This window comes from Diceros bicornis, chromosome 28 (genome assembly GCF_020826845.1).
Source record: "Diceros bicornis minor isolate mBicDic1 chromosome 28, mDicBic1.mat.cur, whole genome shotgun sequence".
NCBI classification, from domain to species: Eukaryota; Metazoa; Chordata; class Mammalia; order Perissodactyla; family Rhinocerotidae; genus Diceros; species Diceros bicornis.
In genome coordinates this window covers 41,047,064-41,068,810 of record NC_080767.1, presented here as the reverse complement: position 1 = coordinate 41,068,810, position 21,747 = coordinate 41,047,064, and the positions used below count along the sequence as shown (strand labels likewise).

Sequence of the window (21,747 nt, the reverse complement as noted above, 5' to 3'; positions counted from 1 at the left end):
GGCCGGGCCAGGTCACCCCCCGGGGCCACACCCCCGGCCTCCAGCCCCCCCCCCCCCCCCCCCCCGCCCACAGCCGGCCTGCAGCTCCTCTTGCCCCTCACCTGAGAGTTTCTGTGCTGGGTTCCTTCCCCCAGGTAACACCACTCAAGCTTCAGGAGCCGCCTCCTCCTGGAGGCCTGCCCGGATGCCCCGGCTGAGCTGGGAGGCGCCTCTGTGCTCCGCACACCCCGTACTTGTGCCTGCTCAGCCCCTCACTCAATCCTGTCATTGCTCGCTCTCTCATCTGCCCTGACAGCTGACTCGGGCACGGCAGACACGTGCGTCCCCTCCACATAGGTCAGGGCGGCTCAAGTCGGTGCTCAGGTGAGCGAGAGAGTGAGGGTGGTGAGGGGAAGGGCATCTGGAGAGGGGGATCCCACAACAGTAAGGCCCCCATGGAGCCTGAGATTCCCGGATTCTCAGAGGGCTTCCAAGTCCTGTGTGCTCCTACTGTGTGCCAGGCTCACCAACCCCCACCCCAGGGAAGGCCCCACCTCCCCATCGGGGGGTGCAGAGAAGGGCCACCAGGAGGAAGACAGGACCCCCCAACTTCAAGCTCCGGTTTCAGGTCCCCACCTGGGCATCCCGAGGGCCCAGCGCATGGTGAGCCCCCCAGGGGAATGTTTGCCAAATTGTTAGGAAGCCAGGTCCTGAGGGAACAGCAGAAGTCAGCCTTGTGAAGGGGGAAGGAGCAGCCTTCATGGAGGCCTGGAGGTGAGACGGAGTGGTGTGCCATCTTTCGGGGTCTGGAGGGCAGAGGGGAGGGACTCGAGCTTGACTGAGAGGGCACTGGGGAGCCACGGAGGGCTTGAAGCAGGGCCTCAGTCAGGGCCCAGGACCCGGGCAGCTGCGGCTCCTACAAACCCACACCCTATCCCCCGTTGCCCCACCATCGTCTCCCCACCCCCACCCCAGGCAAGGACCTGGCTTTGCCTTGTGGTCCAGGGCTCTTGCTCTTCAGACAGCCGACGTCCAGATGGACTGACAGGCAGCCTCAGGGCCTGCTGGACCCCCACGCCCGCCCACTCCCAGGACAGGGCAGGACCAGCCACACTCACACCACCTGCTTTCCCAGGCCCCGGACACACACTCGGCAGCTCCGAGGCTGAAGGCCGCCCAGCGTGGGCCGTGAAGGGCGTGCTGGTTCTGCCCCAGCCAAGTCATGCTGCTAGATTCCAACAGGGAGGAGGAATAATAATAAGGACAACGAAGATAATAATCCCCAAGGCCTGGCTGCCGCCCCTGCTCTCAGTCCCTCAGAGGCCCCGGAGCCCCCGCGGCTGGGGAGCGGGCAGTGGAGGGCGGCCTGGAGCTGACGGGAGCTGGGATTCTGGCCGTGGACGTGTGGTTCTCTCTCCACACAGGTCTCCTTCCTGCCCTCAAGGACGGGGACGGGCCCCTCCTTGCTGTGCGCTGGGCACGGCCCCTCATCTGTAAAGGGAGCACCCCACTAGCGCCCAGGGGGGGTTGTCACCAAGACTAAACGAGGTGCCCGTGTTGGAAGGCCAAGGCAGGTCCAGACCCACACCGTCCACCACGGCCCCACTCCCACACTGGCCGCGGAGCACCTGCGACCTCGCAGGCCGAACCCGGACTCCGCGAGTGTGAAACATGCTCCTGATCACGAAGACTGAGCGGGAGAGAAATAAATGCATGAATCACTGTTTATAGTCATTGTGTGTTGAGATGATCGTATATGGGGTACGTAGGTTACAGAAAAAATATTATTGAAACTAATCTCACAGTTTCTTTTCACTTTTTTTTTTTATGTGGCTACTAGGAAATTTAAAACTGCGTTTGCGGCCCACACACATTCTGGGTCTCGAGGTGCCTCCGCTGCAGGGGACGGGGAGCTCAGAGGCGCGGGGCAGCTCAGGGCCTGAGCAGGTTTGTGCCGGCAGAGGACCAGGCCGGGAAGGAGAGGACCTGCGCGTGCGACACCCTCGAAGGGCCTCAGGCGCGGGGTCACCTTCACAGCAAAGGGGCTTGACTGTGTGAAGCAGCCTCCTGGGCCCTGGGCCCTGGGCCCTGACCCCCACTGTCCGCAGGGGGCCATGTCCCTGGACCGGACCCTGGCTTCCAGCCTCCCTGCTTTGGGCTCTGGCCCTCCTGGCCTCCGATTGTCGGGCCGAGCTTGGCAAGGCCTTCAGGTCCTGCGTCCCCCGGGGGCCCAGCCTGGGGAGCTGGCTCCCTCGGGCCTCGCTGTGCAGCGGGTGGAAGGAGGGTGCGCGGAGGGGAGCCCGGCGCCAGGGTCAGGCCACCCCTCCAGCTGCTGCTACAAGCCCGGCAGCGCCCACCCTCCGCTTTGGCGCTTGCACAGACTGCCGGAAAATAAACGACCAATTAGTACTTCCCTCCCCGGGGCCCTGTGACCCCATCGCCCACCTCCATCTCTCTGGTGCTCTCCTCTCCCCTGGCCTCCGTCTGCCTGTGAGTCTGTCTGTCTTTCTGCCTCCCTCCCTCCTTCCCTCCCTCCTTTCCTCCTGCCCTCTCGTCTCTCCCCCGCCCCCTCCCCCCAACAGCACTAGAGGAGAGGGAGGCGAGCAGCCGCGTACACAGTAACAAATCTTCCACATTATTCCCGCTCCTTTATTTACACCGGGCGCACAGTAGCAATTCAATCTGAAAAAGTGCCGTGTTTTCAGAGGCGTGCAGCCCGAGAAATTGATGTTTGTGTTAATCAATCTCGTAGGAGCCCGCGGGGCTTGGAGAGGTGTGACACGAGAGATTCTTCTATTGATCAATTGGATTCGAGTGGGAGGGACGGGGAGAGAACCAAACACTCCACGTGCCTGAAGCTTTGGAGACAAGCGGGGTTCTGTCTGCCCGAGGGGTGTTTGGGGGCCCCCTGGGCTCTGGACCCTCACAGTGCTCTCCTGGCTCAGCGTCAAGCAACCCCCGCCTGGGGGTCAGGACTCCTGGCTCCAGGGCCAGCTCTGCCTGACTCCCTGTGGGACTTCGGGGTCACCTCTCTCCTGTTGGGGAAGGCTGGACCAGGGGACACCACTGTCTCCCACTACCCCCCTCCCACGGCCCACTCGGGTGGGTGTAACCCCTCCAGAAGCTCTGGACCCTCTCTCCCGAGAGGACCCCATGTGGCCCCATGGCCAGTGCAGACAGGAGAGGGCTCTGGACGGGTGTGGCAGCGTGTGCCAGTGAGGGGAGCAGAGCCCCACGCTGGGCTTCCTGTGGCCTCCACCCAGCACCCTCCGATGGAAAGTCTCTGGGCGCTGGCCCGGAGCTGCCCGCCTGCTGGCCGGGCTGGTGGAAGTGAGGCAGGCCCTGGGCGTTGGAGCCAGCCCGCAGTACCCAGGACGGGCTGGCAGTAAGCGCAGCGGGTGTGCCTTGTCATCTCCGCGACCCGGGGCTGGGACTCGGAAGATGATTTCAGGAGCACCAGTTGACCTCTGACCCAGGGCCCCAGAGAACCAGGAAGCGGCAGGGGAGAAGTACAGAAAAAGTATCGAAATACTCCGCATTTGTGTAACGCTTCCAGGGAAACAGACCTGCCCCACAGTTCTCACTAACGGATGGGACGGGCAGACCCATTGCACAGACGAGAGCACCAAGGCTCCAGCTGGAGAAAGACAGAGCCAGGGCTTGAAACCAGGCCTTAGGACCCCAGGGCAACGCTCTGTGCCAAGGTGCCTGGTCCCCAGGTGTCCACGGACCTGGTGACTGGATGTCGTCCTTGTCTCCCAGCGGGGTGGTGGGGACGAGCAAGGTGGGCCCATTCCAGGGCACCCCTAGGAGGTCGGACATCCAACCACTTCCCGGTTGGCTGAAGTCTTACACATTTGGGGGGGCAGGTACTTGCCCCCACAGGCTCGTCATGAGAGCCATTAAATTATTCCTTCCTCCCCAGGCCAAGAGTCTCAGGGATCGTTAACGTAAAAACAATCACACTGTGATGTGAATCGACGCTTCTCTGTTCCATCATCAGCATTGACTGAGCCCCTACTGTGTGCCGGCGACTGTATTCTCACTATTTAGTGTGATCCTTGCAGTCCTGACCCTATGCTGGAGGCCTCTTCCCCATCCCGTGGAAGCGGACGTAACTAGAGATGAGACAGTGACCACAGCTGAGCAGCGAGAGGCGTCTCTGTTTCCCCGGCAGTCCGGGGGGCGGGGGCAGGGACCACCCCAGGGAGGAGCAGAAGGATTCCAGTCCCGCCGAGGCCTCTCACTCGCTCTGTGGCTCCGGGCACCTGGGCCGCATCGCTGGGCCTCAGCTGCCCCTCTGTAAACAGGCCCGAGGACGGGCAGCAGCAGTGGTCGCCACCCAGGGCACACTGCCGGAAGGCGTGTCAGCCACAGAGGGCTTGTCCGGAGCAAACGTGGCCTCCATCCAACTTGACGGAATGCACTAGAAATGGGCCAAGGACCCCATCCTCGCCTGCCTTTGGGAACCCCCCGGTGCAGGGTGGGCCTGGGCGCCCTAGGGACCCGTCTGCCTTGGACACTCATGTGCCGCCCTCCGCCCACACTCCTCAAGCCTGTGGCGTCCCCTCCGGAAGGACTTTCTCTCCCATGACACCCGGAGAGCTGAGCACTCAGGAACCCAGGCCCCGCGCTGCTCTGGAAAGGAAGTGGATTTTTAAGGAGAATCAAAAGGCTTTTTTTAAAACTGCTAATTGGATGAGTCCTGCCCCCTTTCCCTACACACACTCGCTCGCATATCTTTCGTTCCCAGCAAACAAACAAATGTAATCTCTGTTACTGCTCAGAATGTCCTGTTTAGGTTGACAAGAGGCACCAGGGCTGACCCCAAACCATCCCCCCACGAAATGCACTTCCAGGAAGGGGTCAACAGCACGGCGCATCACCCAGCAGGAAAGCCCCCGGGAGCTCGGAGTCCAATCTCAGCGAGCAGCCCCCTACCCGGCCTCACCACCCAATGCCGCCACCTGGCCCACACCGGGACCCCCACCATTGAGGACAGAGCAAGGGGACTGCATGGAGAAAATAATGTTGAAATGCGAAAAACAGTTACAGACAAAGGTGAGGGACAAAAGGCAAACTTGGAAAAATATTTGCAACATACACTGCTGAAAAATATCTTATATTATTCGTATATAAAGGGTTCTTGCAAATGCGTAAAGACGATGGTTATCCCATTAGGGGAAAAATGGGCAAAGACAGGCACACCAATCTGCAATATAATCAATAAGCATTTCAAAATGTTTACCTTCACAAAATTCAAAATTAATAGTCAAAAGAACAAAGACATCTCTTTACCCCTACCAAATTGGCAGTGGTTTTTTTGTCAATACCTAAAATTAATGAGACGGAGGGAAAAGACACTCTGTTTCCCTATTGTTCTAGAAGGAAACGTGGCTTCTGCACACCCGCAGAGTCAACTTGGGCACATCAGGGACTTCCCTCCTAGCTCTCTCCATCAGAGACGTGGGCGAGGGTGTCCGATTGTTGGTTTGTTCGTTACGACAAAAACAGTCAAAACAGTTCATGGGGGCGGTGAATAAATTACGGAATTCGATACGATGTGATGCCTCCTGGTTGTTTCAAGTTGTATGTGACTCTCATGATCGATTATGTGAAAAAGTGAGGTAGAGGCGTGGGTAAGGTACAGTCCTAGTGACGTGTAAATACAGATTTACGCTGTACACATGTGCGCACACACACGGAAAATGGCACTAAGATATACGTCAGAATGTCGACAGGGTGGTCTCTGGGTGGTTAAACTGATTTTCTCTATTTCGCTTTTCTGTCCTCTCTATCTCTTGTATACTGAATCTGTTTGGGTTTTTTTTTCACGATAACTAAACACTAACACTTACTGCTTTTCCAAAGCTCTCCACGGAGCCCGGAGAGGTGATAGAACGGCGCCGGCCGTGTCTGTAACCAGCTGCGGGATCCTGGGCAGGTCCCTCCACCTCGGGCCCCTCACCTGTGAACACATGTCACCTGTGAAGGGCAGTGACACCTGACCCGCCCGCCCCGGGGTCTCTGAGGGTGAAACTGGAGCCCAGCTGCAACCTGGCCCTCCAGGGCTGGTGCCGCGACACCGGCTCAGTTACGGGCGGTGGCCTCTGAGCCGCCAGGTGACGGCCCTCTCAGCGGATGAACTGATACTCAGCTCGGCCACCACCCTGACACACGAGCTGGACCCCGGCGGAGCTGCTCCACATGGCAGCGGGGAAGGGAAGCCAGACCCTGCCCTGGCCCGCCCCTCTTGGGGAGACCCCTGAGCGTGAGAGGAGGTCAACCCCCAGCGCTGACCGCCAGGCCGTGAGACCCTCCAGTGACCCCAAAGCGATGTGAGTCCTAGGGGGACGTCACGGAGAAGAGGTGCTCGCTGGGGTCTAACCAAGCCCCCCTGGCTGCTGGGGACACTTGCTGTCCCTCATGTCCTCAGTCCAGAGTGGGTGTGGAGACCAGCTGTCTCTCCCTCTCTGTTCCCTCACATCCATCTGAGACGGGGAAGAGGGGAGCTGGCCGGGGGGCGGCAGGCGAGGGGGCATCAAGACTTCCATGCTGGCCACGCCGAGCTGGAGGCGCCTGCAGACGCTCAGGCGCAGTGTGGAGGAGGCCGGGGCTGGAGAGAGAGGTGTGGGGTCGTCAGCTCGTGGAAGGAACTAGAAGTGTGGCCTGAAGGAAGCCTCTGAGAGTGAGGACAGCTGGAGAAGAGCCCGGTCCGTGGGCACTCAGAGGCCAAGGAGAAAATGGGCAGCCCAGAGGAGGGGCAGGGGCCCTGGCAGGGAGGGGTCCCGGAGGCCCCTCAGAGGAAGGGGAGAGGAGGGGGGTGACTATGCAGCACTTCGAGCTTCCGTCAGAGGACCGGGGCCTGCACCACCAGCCGTGGCCACACGGAGGTCACAGGTGACCTTTGGAGAAGGGGCAGCCGAGCTCGAGTGGAGGGGTTCCTGGGCAAACGGGGACAGGAGAGAGGGTGGGCTACGAGAGGAACACGCCTCTCAAGGGGTCTCTCTGTAAAGGGAGCAGAGAAGTGGGGTGATGACCAGAGGGGCACACGGCCCAGGGGTTCCAGGTGTGGATGGGAGCTACAACAGCAGAAGGACACCATGAGAGGGAGGTGCAGCACGGTGGGGGGACAGCACAGAGGTGACAGGGCAGAGTCCAGGGCCCCAGGGGGGGATCGCGGTGTCACAAGAGGGAACCAGGCCTGTGGGCGCATCTCTCCTTCACCCTGGGCGTTGATTGAAGCTGGGCGGGGGGACAGAAGGCGTGAGGTGCAGGGAAAGACGAGCAGTCAGGGGCTGATAGATTTGGGGCCACATTGCAGACATCAGGAACCTGGGGGCCAGGAAGGTCCGCGGTGGCCTGCTTGGTGTCAGGATGAGAGAGGGGCTGTGACCCGAAGGCGCCTGCGGCAGGAGGGCCAATGCCCTCCCTGACCCTCACCTCTCTGGCTTCGTCCTGTTCCTGGATTCACTACCAAGCTCATTCCACCGCAGGGCCTTTGCTCATGCTGGCCCCGGGGTCTGGAATTCCCTTTCTCCAGATCATTGCGTGGCCGCCTCCTTCTGGGCCTTCAGGCGGAAGCCGAATGGTCACCTCTTGGGAGAAGGCTTCCCTGACCGCCCAACCGATATCAGCCCCAGCCTCTCAGTCCAAGTATTTTCCTCATCTGTTCACGTGTTATCGTCAGTCTCCTCCTTCTAGAAGGTGACACCCATCGATGCCAGACATGCACTCACCTCTCCCGCCGTGAGTGCCCCCACCTGAGGGCTCGCTCGCGTCCCTGGAACCCCGAGATGCGCCCTTCACTCAGACAAAACCCCTTCAGCCCACGCAGGGGCACGTCTCCCGTCTCCTCGAGTGCCTACTGTGCGCCGGGCACCAGTCTGACTGTGCGCACCTTGTCTCATTGACGCCTGCTGGGCCCCTCGAGGCCGGCGGGGTCACCCCCGTCTTAAAAAGGAGGAGACGGGAGGGAGGAGGGTCTGGCCCCAGTCGGCAGCACCGGCCGCGCTCAGTCCACGCTTGCAGCCTGATGCGGTCAGCGCAGGGCCGCATGGACAGGTCCCTCGGGCCCACCCTGGACACCAGCCTGGAAGGGAAGAGGAGCTCGCGAACCAGAACCCAAGGTCGCAGGGCCAAGTGCGGAGGACGTTGGCTCCCAGCTGAGCAGAGGCAAGACCAGGGGTTACTCCAGGCTAAATAAATAAGAGAGAGAACTGGGCAGGAAGAGACGAGAGGATGCAGCTCGTCAGTGAGCGAGCCCGTGAGCCAGCCCTGCAGGGAGCCTGGGGCAGCACCACGGGGCTGGCTGCTGGCCACCGGCGGGGGCGCTGCTGGCCGGGAGCAGGGAGGTGAGGGGGCTGGCGGAGAGGGGCTGCTGGCCAGAGGGAGCCGCCGGCCTATTTGGCAGAGAGAAGAACCACAGCAACACCTTGGGCCCAGGCGCCCTGGGGGGAACTACAGCCTGGCCCCCAGCCCCTCCCTTTCTCCCTCAGACTCGAGGATTTACACCTGGGCAGTGTCTGTCCCCATCTCAAGGTGCGACCCTCGGCTGGGTCTGGCGGGCCGTTTCTGCCTCCCAGCAGGCCCGGCACACAGTGGGTCTGGGGGTCCCTGGTGCAGGAAGGTTGCTTGTCCCGCTCGTGCGGCGCTGGGGCGTCCTCTGCACTCTCAGCCAGGGCCCAGGTGGGCGCAGAGCCCATGTAAGCAACACCCGTGGTGCGCGGATGCCCCTCCACCAGCCTGCCACATCAGGGTCCGGCCTCCCTCTTCTGACTCTGCCCTCTCCACCCGGAGACCCCCTCCTCCTCCCTGCCTGCAGTCCCAGCCGGGAGACTATGACTGTGCACTTGGCACGAGGCCCTTGGTTGTGCCCCCGGGGCTAGGAGCAGGGGCTCAACAGGGAGCACTGCCTTAGGGCGCAGGGAGGGGACAGTGTGGCCGCCTGGAAGGGAATGGAGCAGGGGTGAGGGCGTCCTGGAAGGAGAGAAGGCACCGGCAGGGTGGGGGGCGCGTGCAGGCAGGGGGAGCAGCGTGCGCAGGTGGACGCAGTCCCTGAGGGGAAGGGTCGGGGTGTTGGAGGGACAGAGCTGCTTGGATGTAGTCAGGAGGGTCGGCCGCCTGCAGAGCCTTGCTGGCCTCAGCATTTCGTTCTGGGCCCGAGGGAGAGGTTGATGGTGCATTTTAAGCTTGAAATAAACCCAGATTCTCGGGTCTGTGAATTGCCCCTTGAATCGCGCAAGTATGTGCACACAGTTGCATTTTCCTAGAGAGGGAACAGGCCTCTATCAGAGTCTGAAAGGCCCATGGCCCCTCCCCAGCAAGAACCTTCCCATTTCACAGATGCAGGAGCAACTTCTCCAAGGTCACAAAATGACTGGTGACAGAGCAGGGGCCCAAAGCCAGTCCTGATCCCCAGGGAGGAGCATCATCACCTGGGAGGGACCGAGCCCCCTGTGGGTCAAGGAGGAGGAGGTCCAGGCCTGAGCACAGGAAAAAGCAACCGCTTGCTTGCTCTGCCCAGCCCATCCAGTCTTCGCGACATCCGCATTTCACGGATGCGGAAACCGAGGTTTGGAGAGGGCAGCGGGGTAAGTGGTGGCCCCCAAAAGATATGTCCCCTGGACCCGAAGAATGTGATCTTATTGGGATAAAAGGTCTTTGCAGATGTAATTAAGTTAAGAATCTCACGATGAGATCATCCTGGATTAGGGTGGGCCTTAAATCCAATGACAAGTGTCCTTGTAAGAGACACGGGGAGAAGAAGAGAGGCCGTGTGGAGACAGACACAGAGACTGGAGGGACGCAGCCACAAGCCCAGGACACCTGGGGCCACCAGGAGCTGGGAGAGGCAGAAGGACCCTCCCTTGGAGCCTCCAGAAGGAGCTGGGCCTGACGCCTTGGTCTTGGACTTCTGGCCTCCAGCACTGGGAGAGGAGAGATTCCTGTGGTTTTCAGCCGCCCAGTCTGTGGCCCTTCGTTACAGCGGCTGCGGGCTCCTGGCGCAGAGGTTCACCTGCCCCCAGGTTCAAAGCAGAGACTCAGCCGGATGGAGGGACCCTGGAGTCTGAGCTGCAGGGGCCTCTGCACCGCCCTGGAGGGTGGGCTCCACGAGAGCAGAGCCGGTCCCTTCCCGCCTTCAAGTTCCAGCCGCACCCCACCCCGAGTCTGGCCTGCGGCGGGCTAGCGGGAGGTGCCCAGGGGTCCAGCGTGGCTCTCCCCTCTGCGGGCAGTGGGCTGAGCGTAGAGCTGCGGGGAGCTGGGACACCATCAGGCCCAGGCTCAGCAGGGCCGGAAATAGCAGAGGCTGCCGGGGCCCCCGGCAACACCAGGGCCAGGGGTCAGGGGCAGGACGCCGGGGCGTGGGGGGGGGCGCCAAGAATGGGCTGGCGGCAGCATCCAGGCCTCCTCCTGCATCCACACCCCCGCCCCGCCCCCGGGGGACATTCTCAGTCACGCCTGCCTCTGGGGCAGTGCCCTCGCTGTCCACAGAGAGTTCAGGTTGGGGCCCGGGCTGGTAACCTAAAAGATGACACCCACCCCCCTGCTGTGATCCCACCCTGTGCTTACTTCCTCATCCAAAACAGGAGAACACCCCGTGCCTTGTGGCTCTGGGGAGGCCCGAGCTGGCACAGAGCTGGCCTTGGGGGGGACACTGCTGCCCCTCACCACCATCACGGTTGGAGGGAGACAACTGAAGCGAGGCCGAAGGACACAGCAGTGACCCCCGGCCTCCTTCACCTAGGGTGGCCCTGGGGGGTGCCTCCTGCTCGGTCACCCCCAGGCTCCCCCAGGGTCCCCTCCAGGCCTGGCACAGGATGGTCCATGTCTGGGCAACAGGCATCCAGCATGTGTGTCCACAGCCGCATCCCCAAATCTCCTACACACCCAGCCCATCCTGCCTCTCTCCAGAGCATTGCCCGCTTCCAGGGGCCGAGAGGGTCGGCTGGGGAGGAGCGGGCTGCCTGGAGAGGGCTCTGGGCTGGGTGCCTCCCTGAGGAGACACATGGCAGAGGACACTCCAGCCTCCTTAACTGCAGCACCTGGGGCCCTGGACAGGATGGACAGGCAGGGCAGGAGCTGCTGGACACCTGGAAGGGCGCCAGGGTGGTGAGTACACGGCTCCCAGCACAGGCCAGCCCCACATCCCACCTGGACAACCACAGCAACTCCCTGGGCCACCGCCTCCATGCTGCCCACCTTTGCCCCGTGGAATCTTATCCCATTGCCTGCCCCCTCCTCCTGCCCCCCACCCCACACTGCTTGCCTCTGCAGCCTCTCAAACTCCCACCAGTCTCCCAGCCTCCAGCCCTTCCTGTGCTTCTCTCCTTCCTTGCAGTCCTGGGAGGGTGCTGCTCTTTCCTGCCCCAGGGCCTTTGCACAGTCTGTGTCTTCTTTCCAGAGCCCTCTCCTTCCCCTCTTTCCCTGGCAAACTCAGCCTCCAGGCCTTCTCCTTTCCTGCCCACCCGAGGCAAGATCCCTCAGGCCCCGGAACTCCCAGAATCTAAGCCAGGAATCACGCGTTCACTGCTAGCTTTCCTCCGGGCCTGAAGCTCCAAGAGGGCCACGTGCCATTTGGGGAGGCCCAGATGCCAGGAGCAGAGACACTATGTGTGAGCACCTGGTTCCAGCCTGTGCATAGTAGGCACTCAGAGGTGGGGGCGGCGTTGATTGGTCCACCTGGGAGAAGAGCAGAGCGCTGGTCCCTCCACCTCCTCCTGGTCAGCCACGCTCTGGCTGGCAGCATTTTTTAAACTAAATTCTCTCCAGTCTCATTTGTAAGGGTGAGTTTTGGCGCCCCATGCAAAGGATTTGTCAACGCTTCATCACTTTGAGTTCTCTGCCAGCCCTGCCTAACTGGGCCCAAAGGGCTAAGGGGGCTGTATTGCCTCCCAGGCCCCAGGCTCCACGGCCCCAACACCCCCTCTGGGGGGCCGAGTGGGCGTCATGCTGGGAGATGGAGGGCAATCACCACTGTGACGATGATTCACAGCAGGCTATTCGGGTCCTTTTAACAGGGCTGTGAACACCAGGTTCTTCCTCCAGCAGGAGGTCCCCCCAGTCCAGACGGAAGGACCAGAGCCCACGGCCCTGGGTCCCAGCCCTGCAGCCTTCTGGGAATGGCCCGAATGCCCAGCCAGGGACCATGGGGGGCGTTTATCCCAGCGCCACTCCTCGCTGGCTGTGTGGCCCGTCGTGGGCTGTGTGTGCCCCTGTGTCCCTCTGTGGGTCGTGGGCCGCAGGGCCACGTGTGGACAAACGAGGCAGAGCACCCAGTGCGGGACCCGGACACAGCGCAGGAGGTGCCTGGACGTCCTCCTGTTGGCCGGTCTGTCCCTGCGATGACTTGTTCAATCATCTGTCTCCCCCACCCCGGTACCCCGAGAACCTAGGCCAAGAGGACCGCACACCGATGAGGGTAACACTAGACTACAAACGCAGGTCATTGCCCTTGTCACGTCCCCCCTGTCTCTCTAGCCATGGGCACGGCTCCTGGAAGGTGGAGAGACATTGTCCCCTCTTCTGTCCCAGCCCACATCACAAACATCTGAATGAGAAGAGAAGGACCCCTCTGCCAGGCTGCCTCTGGGGTCTATAAACACAGCCAGACATCAGGGCAGCCGGAGAAGGTTCTGGAACAGCCATGGATGACCTGTGTCTGAGTCCTGCCCAGTCCCTCAGGCCCGGGCCTCTAGCCCTCCCTCGGGCCCTCGGGACTCTTGCAGGGAGCCCATCCTGGGATATTTATATCCTGGAGGAAGGGTAGCCCCCACGATGGATCCACGCAGAGTTTCCGGTCCAGCGGGGCCACGGGGGCCAGGGCAGGACCAGAGTGCTCTGGAAGCCGGCCTGCTCACGCAAGAAAGGCTCCGGTCAAACGCCAACCCTGGGAACACTCCGTCTCCCCCCTCCTGCCGCACGTCCGGGGGTCAACGGTCACTTTATAAATAGCGGCCCCTGAGGAGAGGCCTCGCCCCCTGCAGGCTTGGCTGAGTAACCTGGAGCCATCCCTCGGAGGGGTGCACGGAGCCCCCGGGAGTGACAGCCAGCGACATCACCACCATGCCAGAGGGTCCACGGACGCTGTGGAGGAAAAGAAGGCAGATTTCAAAGATCTCATCTCCCTCCCACCATCGATTGCAAGAGGCAGCATCAACTTCATAATAGCTCTTCAGGGCAAAAAGAAAGCGCACTAACTTTGTACTCGGACAGAGCACCGTGTCCCGTCCTCAGACACCTGAAAGGAGACGGAAAGGTGTCTGCATCACAAGGAATCACCTGTCTTAAACCATCAGGGCCCATTAATACACAGAGAAAAATCTAGAAAGTTACTCATCAAAAGGCCTTCTCTGGACCCGCCCTCCCTCCCCTGTACCCCAAACCTCTTGACGGAGTCGTCTGCTGCCAGGAAACATTGTGAGAGACTTTGAAACAGGCAAACAAGATCACTGGGCGTCCTGTCTAGGCCCCTCCAGGCCGTGTCAGAGCTATCTCGCAACTGCGTAAATTACAGGAAGCAGGAAACTGATGACAGCGCAGACGACTCTGGTCTGTAAAAACGCAAAAACTGTGTCCATCGAAAGTGCTGGCTGCTGAGATTAGGGGGACATTGCTCCTGTGTGGTTTTAAATGCATGTGCAGTGAGCAGGTATCCCGCGTACAATAGACGCAAAATTGACTTTTGAAAGAACTAACGCCAGGAGAAGCGTGCAGCCTCCACGGGATGGCGATTTTGCACGTCGGGCACACAGCAGGAACCCCACACCACACACTAGGAGCCCCACACATCTGACGCCTCCCTGCACGGCCAGTAGCCCGTGGCACCGCCCAGCATCTCCCGGTGCCTCTGGGGGCCCAAGAGCCGGGGCTCCAGACCCCACTGCCTGCCGCACCTGGGATGTCACCTTCAGGTATCTTGTGATGCCCTGAGGCTCAGTTTCTCCAACTGGAAAATGGGACGGTAATAGCCGACCTCTACTGAGCCCTCCCCGTGAGCCAAGCCCTGAGCTTCAGTCCCATCGGGGAAGGAAACTGAGGCACAGGGAGGTTAAGCGACTTGCCCAGGGCCACAGAGAAGCCAGACACTGAGCGTGCTCCAGGGTCTGAGGCTTAGACAAGGTAAGAGGCGTAGCGCCCCTCGCTCAGGGCCTGGTGCGGGGCTGGTTCCTCCGGGGCCACCGCTTGGACCCTGAGAAGTGCAACCCCGCCCCCTGGTGGGGCCTCCTGGAATTGCCCAGCGCCGCGCCCCAGGAGAAGGCCTGGGTTTCCCACCTATGGAGCATTGCACCCCCAGAGGAGTGACTGGCTGGGGTGGATGCCCAAGCCTTAGGGCGCCCCTTCCCACAGACAGCAAAGCACAGGTGAGGGGCAGGAACCCCGGGGGCACTCGAAGGCCAGCAGGACAGGGGCTGGAGGACAGGGACCCCCACAGGCCGGGGCCTGCTGATCCCAAAGGCGCCTGGTCCGCACGGTAGCCATTAGAAGTGGCCTTGAAGCTGACCTTCTGGGCCCCAGCAGTCACTCCGAAAGGCTCGTGACGGCCCCAGAAGGGTCCTGTGTCACCGAGGCCTTCCATTCCAAAAGGCAATGAGTCCTCGGGGCCTGTCGCTTCCTGGGAATGTCACTGCTCTCCCCTCCCAGCTGAGAACCTGGAAAGGCCCTTGGGGCCAGCTGGCCAGCAGGCAGAGGTTTGTGAGCTGGAGGTGAGCCGGGCAGGGGGCCAGCCGCCGCACCCCCACCCCACGCAGCCCAGTAAGACGTGTCTCCAAGACAAATTCCCTGAATCAAGATTTAGCTCCAAGCCCACCACCAAACCCCTAATTCTGCGGAACTGTGCTAGGGCAGGAGGATGTTTTCACTTGGCTCCCATCTCTGGCCCTGCCCTCCCCGTGGGGGCAGAGAACTCTGGCTTGTGAAAGAGCCGGCAGACCGGGGCCATCAGCACGGCTGGGTTTCTGGGGAGGGAAAGTGGCCCCATTTGGAGGCCCAAAGAGCCCCAGGCTTCCCTCCAGCTGCCTGAGTCCTGAATCTCACATTTCTCCAGATCTAGGGCAGAGACGTCACCAGAGGTCCGGAAAATTCAAGCTCTCCAAAGCCACTTGTGCCCAGAGATGAGCACTGGATTCAGGGCTGAAGCAGGCCTTCTGCTCTGAATAATCTGGATCTCTGCCTGAAGTCACGCATTCAATGCATGGGCACACATGTTGAGTGCATTCCGGGGCCAGACACCAACGTGGACTGAGGGGCTGGAACGGTGCCAGGTCTGCAGCGCTGGCTTCCCAAAGCTCTGTGCCTGCAAATCCAGTGGCTGCCACCAGGGGCGCCCCAGTGAGCGCTGGCTGGTCTGGATTAGCCCAATCCTGCCATGCCATTCTGCCTTCCTCCCCTCTGTCTCTCTCTGGCCTTCCTCCTCCTCTTCCTCTGTCTTCTTCCCTCCCTGGGCCCTCCTTTCTCTCCTGCACACACCTCCATCCCACCAGCCCATTAGCCAAGACAGATGTCTAAAGGGCCCTCGCCCCCCAGGGTCAACTTCACAGGCTCCATGGCCCAGAAATAGGCTCTTCTGTCTAAAAGGGGGTGGGGGAGGATTCTGCAATTTTGTTTAACACAGAATTTCCCAAACAAGGGTCTTCTCTTTTTTCCATAGGGCATCTCCAGGGACGACTTGAGTCGTCAAGGGGAGCACACCTTTGGGGAAACGCTGCCTCGTGGGCAAATGACAAAAGTCCCCCTCCCGTTACCAAGGTTGCCAAATTTAGCAAATAAAAATTCAGGACACTCAGCTAAATTTGAATTCCAGGTAAACAATGAATAAGGAGGTGAGAAGGTGCCAGAACCAGGCTGAAGGCGTGGGGCTCACAGCAATAATACCAATACTGACCACGCATTTATTCAACAGACACTTCGGACGCCCCTCATGCAGGCACCGGGCTCGGCCCTGGGTGTGACGGTGGGCGGGGCGGAAGGCGTCTGTGGCACCCGTGTCTGGAGGCCCCAGCAGACACCCAGACCAGTAGCCTCAGTAAATGCAGCCGCTGAGCCCAGGTCAGCGCTGCTCACCAGTTCTGCACAATCCTGGGGAGGGAGCTGCAGCCTCCCGGGTCCTTCCTGCCTGGTCCTCCTGACCCTGCAAGGCTGCCCTGGCCTTATCCTACAGACAGACCCCTCCCACACCTTGTGTCATTGTTGAGAAGTCCATCCCCTAGAAGAGAAGGAGTCAGCCACTCTGCACCCAGAGCAAAGACAGGTTGCCAAGATGGGGGCCAAAAGGGTCCATGAATGCAGATTGCTGGGCCTGGCTAGACCCCAGATTCAGACTCTGGGGGTGGCCGAGGAATCTGCATTTTAACCCCAGGTGGTTCGCATTCACCTTGAGCTTGAGAGTCCTGGTCTGGGGTTCCTGAGGAGACAGCTGCCCTTCTTCCTAAGCCCACAGGGACCAGGAGCTTGCAGCCCCAAGGGAAAGGCGAGGCCCCACGTGGCCTGGCCATGGGCAGGAAGAGATACTACTGAGACCTGGGCCACCTTGAATGGAGCCTGCCGTGTGCCCCAGACCCGAGGGGCCCAGTAGGCCCCAGGCAGGGGGCTTGTACACGGAAGCCCCGGCTGTGGAGCAGGAGAGTCGGGCACAAGCAGACCGCAGAGAGCGCAGACTCCCGGCCCGCAGCCTGGCTCAGATCCGTCTGTGGCCCCATCGGAGGTGTGACCTTTACTCAACCTCTTTGGCCTCTGTGTCTTCAGCTATAAAATGGGGATGCTGGTGGCACCTTCCTCATGGGAACTGGGGAAATGAGAGGATGCTTGTGCAGGGCTACCGGGCCTTGGCACACAGTAGGTGCTCAGTAAGACAGCAGCTCCCGTCCAGCATGCTCTGGCTGCACGAGCGCCCTGCCTGGGTCCGGTCACAGCCTCGCCCCTGCCCTGCAACACCTCCCCTCAGGCAGGTGGTCCCCAGGCCAGGCAGGGGGCGAGGGCGGGACCAGAGAAGCTGAGAGTGCTGAAGGGATTTCTGGATGTCGGGGGCACTGCGACCCCAAAAGTGAGGCCACGGTTTGGAGATTCCGCCCACGGCCCTTCAGGTAAAAGATGGCAGACCTGGGTCTGGAATGGGAAATGCTGAGGCCAGGGAGTCTGCCAAGCAGAGCTGAGGAAGGTGGCTGAGCACAGCCCCCGAAGCAGCCTGCCCTTAGTGAGGAAGCACAGCCCTCGGATGTCCGGGACCAAGGAGGCCCGGGCCTGCTGTGACCGCGCCGGCAGGTGGGCAGTGCAGTGACTGCCGACAGGGCCGATGCCCTTGCAGCTCGCTCAGCAACAAAGCCTACAGTACTCCGCTGCCCAGCTCCACTGTGACACCCAGGCCTCACGCCGCACCCGAAGTGCGGACGCAGGCAGGAAAGGGACCTGCTCGGGCCAGCTGCTGCTGCCTCTCCCAGGCGCCTCGACGGAGCCCCTCCTCGATGCCTGCCTGTCCGCTGGCCACGCCCGGCCCTTCTCTCCCACACCTGCTCTGCAAAGGTCCTGATTAGCTCTCAGCGTGGAACTCAAGGGCTCATCCCCAAACTTCTCAGAGGAGGACGGGATGCCGGCCAAGCTGGCCTCCTGCGGGTGGTGTCCTCCTCTGCCCTCCCCCTCGTGGCTGGACCCACCGGCCACCTCTTGTGTGCACTGCCCTTCTGTGCTGTCTACACACATACACGTGCGCGGACACCTGTGTGGACACGCGGGCGTGTCTGCACGCGTACTCACGAGCACGTGCACATACATGCGCACACATACATACACACGTGCACGCACGCATTGCACACATGCACACGTCTTCGCAGCACCGGCGCCCCAGCAGTGGCCCGTGTGGTTGAGCAGAGGGGCGCCCACCCCCCGCACACGTGGGTCTCGCCAGGGACACCTGCGCCCGCAGCCATGGGGAGGCGCCGCGTCACCGCCGGGCTGGGGCCGGGCTGGGCTCGGGGCCGCGGCGCGTGCGGGACAGGCGGGCGGGAGCCGCCTCGACCCAGTGTCTACACTGCGGGCACGGCCAGGACCCGAAGCATCGGATTTAAATCTTAAAACCCTGAAGAAAGGGCAGATGGGAGAAGCGGAGCCCAGCTGCGCGCAGACTCGGCCGCGCGGGGCTCGAACCTGCGGCACAAGAGGCGAGGCGAGAGATCGGAGCAGACGCGAAGGCCAAGCAGAGCATGCGCAGAACACGCGAGGAGCGCGCTCGGCGCATGCGCAGGCCGCGCCCCGCGCGCCCCAGGGCCCCCAGCGCCCACAGTTCCAAGCGCAGGGCCGCGTCCGGAAGTCCGTGGAGCGGGTTTTCCTGCCTCGTCCTCTGATTCGCTGCAAACCACTCCCATTTCCGCAGAAAGCTCCCAGCCACCTCCCGACCGCCCGCGAGGCGTGTGGCCGTAGGGCGTGCGCGCCGGCCCTGTTTTGTTTCCGGGGGAATCCGGTTTTCTAAGGACGCTCGGGACTTCCGGGTGTTCCTCTCGGCCTCTGATTGGCTGGTTTTATGAATATATTAGGGCATGAAAAATAGGTTTTTCCACGCGCTGAAGGTGATATCGGCGATTTTGTGCGCAGGTCGCGGCTCCCGACGAGGCGGCCGCTGTCCCGCGTGCGTCTGAGGGGCGAGCCCGGAGTCGCCCTAAGCGAAAGGCGGCTCAGCCTCGGGCCCTTAAATAGCGCGCGCTCGGGGCGCAGGGTGTGTTGTATGAAAGGAGAGAAGGTTAGCACTCCCCTTGACAAGGATGGAAGAGGCCCTCGGGCCTGACAACACGCATACGGTTAAGGCATTGCCACCTACTTCGTGGCATCTAACCATCGTTTTTCCGTCTAGTGGGTGACACGTGGGTGTGTGACCATACACAGGGCCGTGATGCCCGACCGCGACGCACGTGAGTGCGTAGACCGGTCTGGGTGTGACGCAGGTGTGTGTACACAGCCGTGTGACACGTGCGTGCGCGCATAGGTCCACGGGTGTGTGATGCACGCATGTGGGGTGCACGGACACGTATGCGACTGTGCCTCCACTGCTCGTGGAGCTGCCTGGCATTTTTCATCATACAAAGTTCACCTCCGCTTTCCTGTGTGGGCATCAGCGCACCGAGGGCAGCAGTGAGTCGCGTCCTCCTGGGCGGTGGGCGAGGGGGAGAAGAGTTCTCGAAGGGACACCCAGGACAGCCCTCGGCGTACGTTTCCTGCATGTCCAAGCATGGGGCGGGCGGGCCCTGCGACCCGGGGACAGTCAGACCAGATCCCGCAGGCGGCTTCTGGACATTCCCGCGGGTCTGAACCTTTGGTGGCTTCAAGGGTTTCACTTGCTTCTCTTCAGCATCACAGGCCTTCGGGACCTCCTTGAAAACCTGACAGACTTTCCCTTCGGCTCAATTTGATCCCTGCCCCAGAGGCTCACGCTGGAGACCATTCCGGAGCCCCAGCAGACAAGTCCAATGGAGACGGCTCTGTGGGGTGGCAGAGCAGACACCGGGCAGTGGGGGTAGGGTCACATCGAGGGGTCAGGGGAGGCGCAGAGGAAGATGCCATCTGACCCAGGCCTGGAGGTGAGGGATCGGCCACGTGGACATCTCGGAGAACATTCCAGACACAGGAAAAGGCAAGCGCAGAGGGTCTGAGGCTGATGCGGCCAGTGTGGCCTGAGAGTGGGGAGGGAGAGGTGGGGGTGGGAGGACAAGAGCCATGGGTCCCAGGGCCATGGGGACGTTTGCAAGGACTTGAGCTTTGGCTGTTAGTGAGGGGAGACCGAGGATTTCCCACCAGGGAGGGACAGGGCCGCCACGCCCAGAGCAGTCCAGCTCTCAATGCCAGCTCAGAGGGAACAAGGAAACGGGAAGATGGTCAACAGCCCCAGAGACACATCAGCAAACCCAGACCAGGGAGCTACAGCACAACTCAGATCCCACACACACACACGGTAAGGGGAAAAGAGGAGGGACCTGGAGATGACCGAGGCTCAGGATCAACCAACCAGATGCACATGGGGACCTTGCTGGGACCCCAGTTCACACCAGCCAACCGTGTGCATGTCTGCCTGTGCACGTGTGTACATGTACGTATGCGTGTATAACGTACACTTTAAAGATATTAAGACAATGGGAAATCTGGACATCAGATATTTGATTCTAAGAATATTTTAGGTGTGAAAATGGTATTGTGGTAGCGCTTTTGGAGAATTATCTTTTAGAGATACTATGCATTCACTGCTTAAATAATAAAACGTCTGGGATTTATACTAAAATAACTGGGGAGGAACATATGAAATAAGATGTGTTAAAAGTTTCTGAAGTTGGATGATAGGGACATGAGGATTTTCTCCACTTTTATGTTTGAGATTTTCCATAATGAAAAGTTTTTGTTTTTAACAAATATACTAGAAGACATTCCCCAAAGCGTGAGCGGTAGTAATGTGGGTGACATATCTTTGCCTATTTGTTTCACACTGTCGATGACCAGCAGAAATATGTAACAGAACTTCCTGCCAGAGCCCAGTCGCCCACGGGGCAGTGAGACACTCGAGCAGGACAACGCCCCGAGAGCCGCTCCCCCCAAGGTAACAGCTATGTGTTAAGGAAGATACAAAACTCTTACGGGACAAAATTACAAGACATGAAAATCTTTATTTTCAAAAAGAGAATGTATTTTTACATAAATCTACAACAGAGAATTCAAATGTAGAAAAAATAAACTATTCAAGGACTCGGCGCTCCGCACACACGCCCCTCCCCTCCCGGGGCGCGCTGACATCAGAACCAACACAACGGAAGACCCTCAGCATCTCTGAGCAAATCCCACAGCAGAGCCCCTAGAACACGACGCGCAGCCTCAACGTTTCCCACCAAAACACGCTGCCGTGCGGGCTCCCAAACCGTGAGTGTTACACCCACGTCACTGTAGCACTTCTAGAAGAGAGAACCCATTTGTACATCTACTTCCAAAGGAGACGAGGGGGGAGCTGCAGGAAGCTTCCTTCCAGATGCCTTTAAACGTGTCGTCCTCACCCTGCAAGCCTGTCGAGGGCAGCCCCCTGTTCCTCCCGGGGGCCCGTCCACCCGAAGGCCCCACAGGCTTTACCCACTGGCTCGGCACTGTCCAGATCCCCCAGACCCAGGGAGGCCAGGCCTCAGGAAAGGCAGCGTGGCTGAGCGCCAGGCTGCACCTCAGACTAGAGACGCGTGCCACCTGCTAACCCAGAGCCCCAGGAGGGGCCCACAGTGGCCACGGCCGCCCAGCCCCAAGCACGGGACACGCCTCCACAGCAGAGGTCTTGGAGCCGCTGAGGGGTCCCCCAGGCCTGGGAGCAGCTACAAAACAAGGGTACTTGGCAGTTCTAGCCCCCCCACACCCACAAGAAGCCATGACGCTGCAGAGGCTCCCGTGCCAGCAGGTAGAGCCTGCCGGGCAGGCAAGGCTGGGGGATGACACCCGCCTCCCTGAGGGGCCGACTCCCAGGCCCACCAAAGAGTCCAAGAAGCCTGCCAGTCCTGAGGTCGGCAACGGGGGACGGGCACCAGCCTGCGCCCCTCAGACCAGAGCCCAGGCCTGAACCGAGGCACCGGGTCTCCTTCACCCCTGCCTTCACAGGCACGGGAGACAGCCATCTGCAACGTCCCGAAGGACATTTTAGGGTTGCCAGCTCCTTTTCAATAAGAACTTCCAGCTCCTCCCAGGAGGTCACTCCCCGCCCCCGCCATGACACACAATTAACCGACGAGGGTCTAGGCTTCGGGGTTCCCGGCCTCTAGGGGACGA

The 21,747-nt window shown here is 60.8% G+C and overlaps 1 non-coding gene across 1 annotated transcript; it reads left to right on the top strand.

Moving 5' to 3' along the window:
• The first annotated feature begins 18,684 nt into the window (after positions 1 to 18,684).
• On the top strand, positions 18,685 to 18,810 carry LOC131393840 (U6atac minor spliceosomal RNA). Its single transcript, XR_009215985.1, has one exon. It is a non-coding gene; the product is annotated as a U6atac minor spliceosomal RNA (small nuclear RNA).
• The last annotated feature ends 2,937 nt before the right edge of the window (positions 18,811 to 21,747 follow it).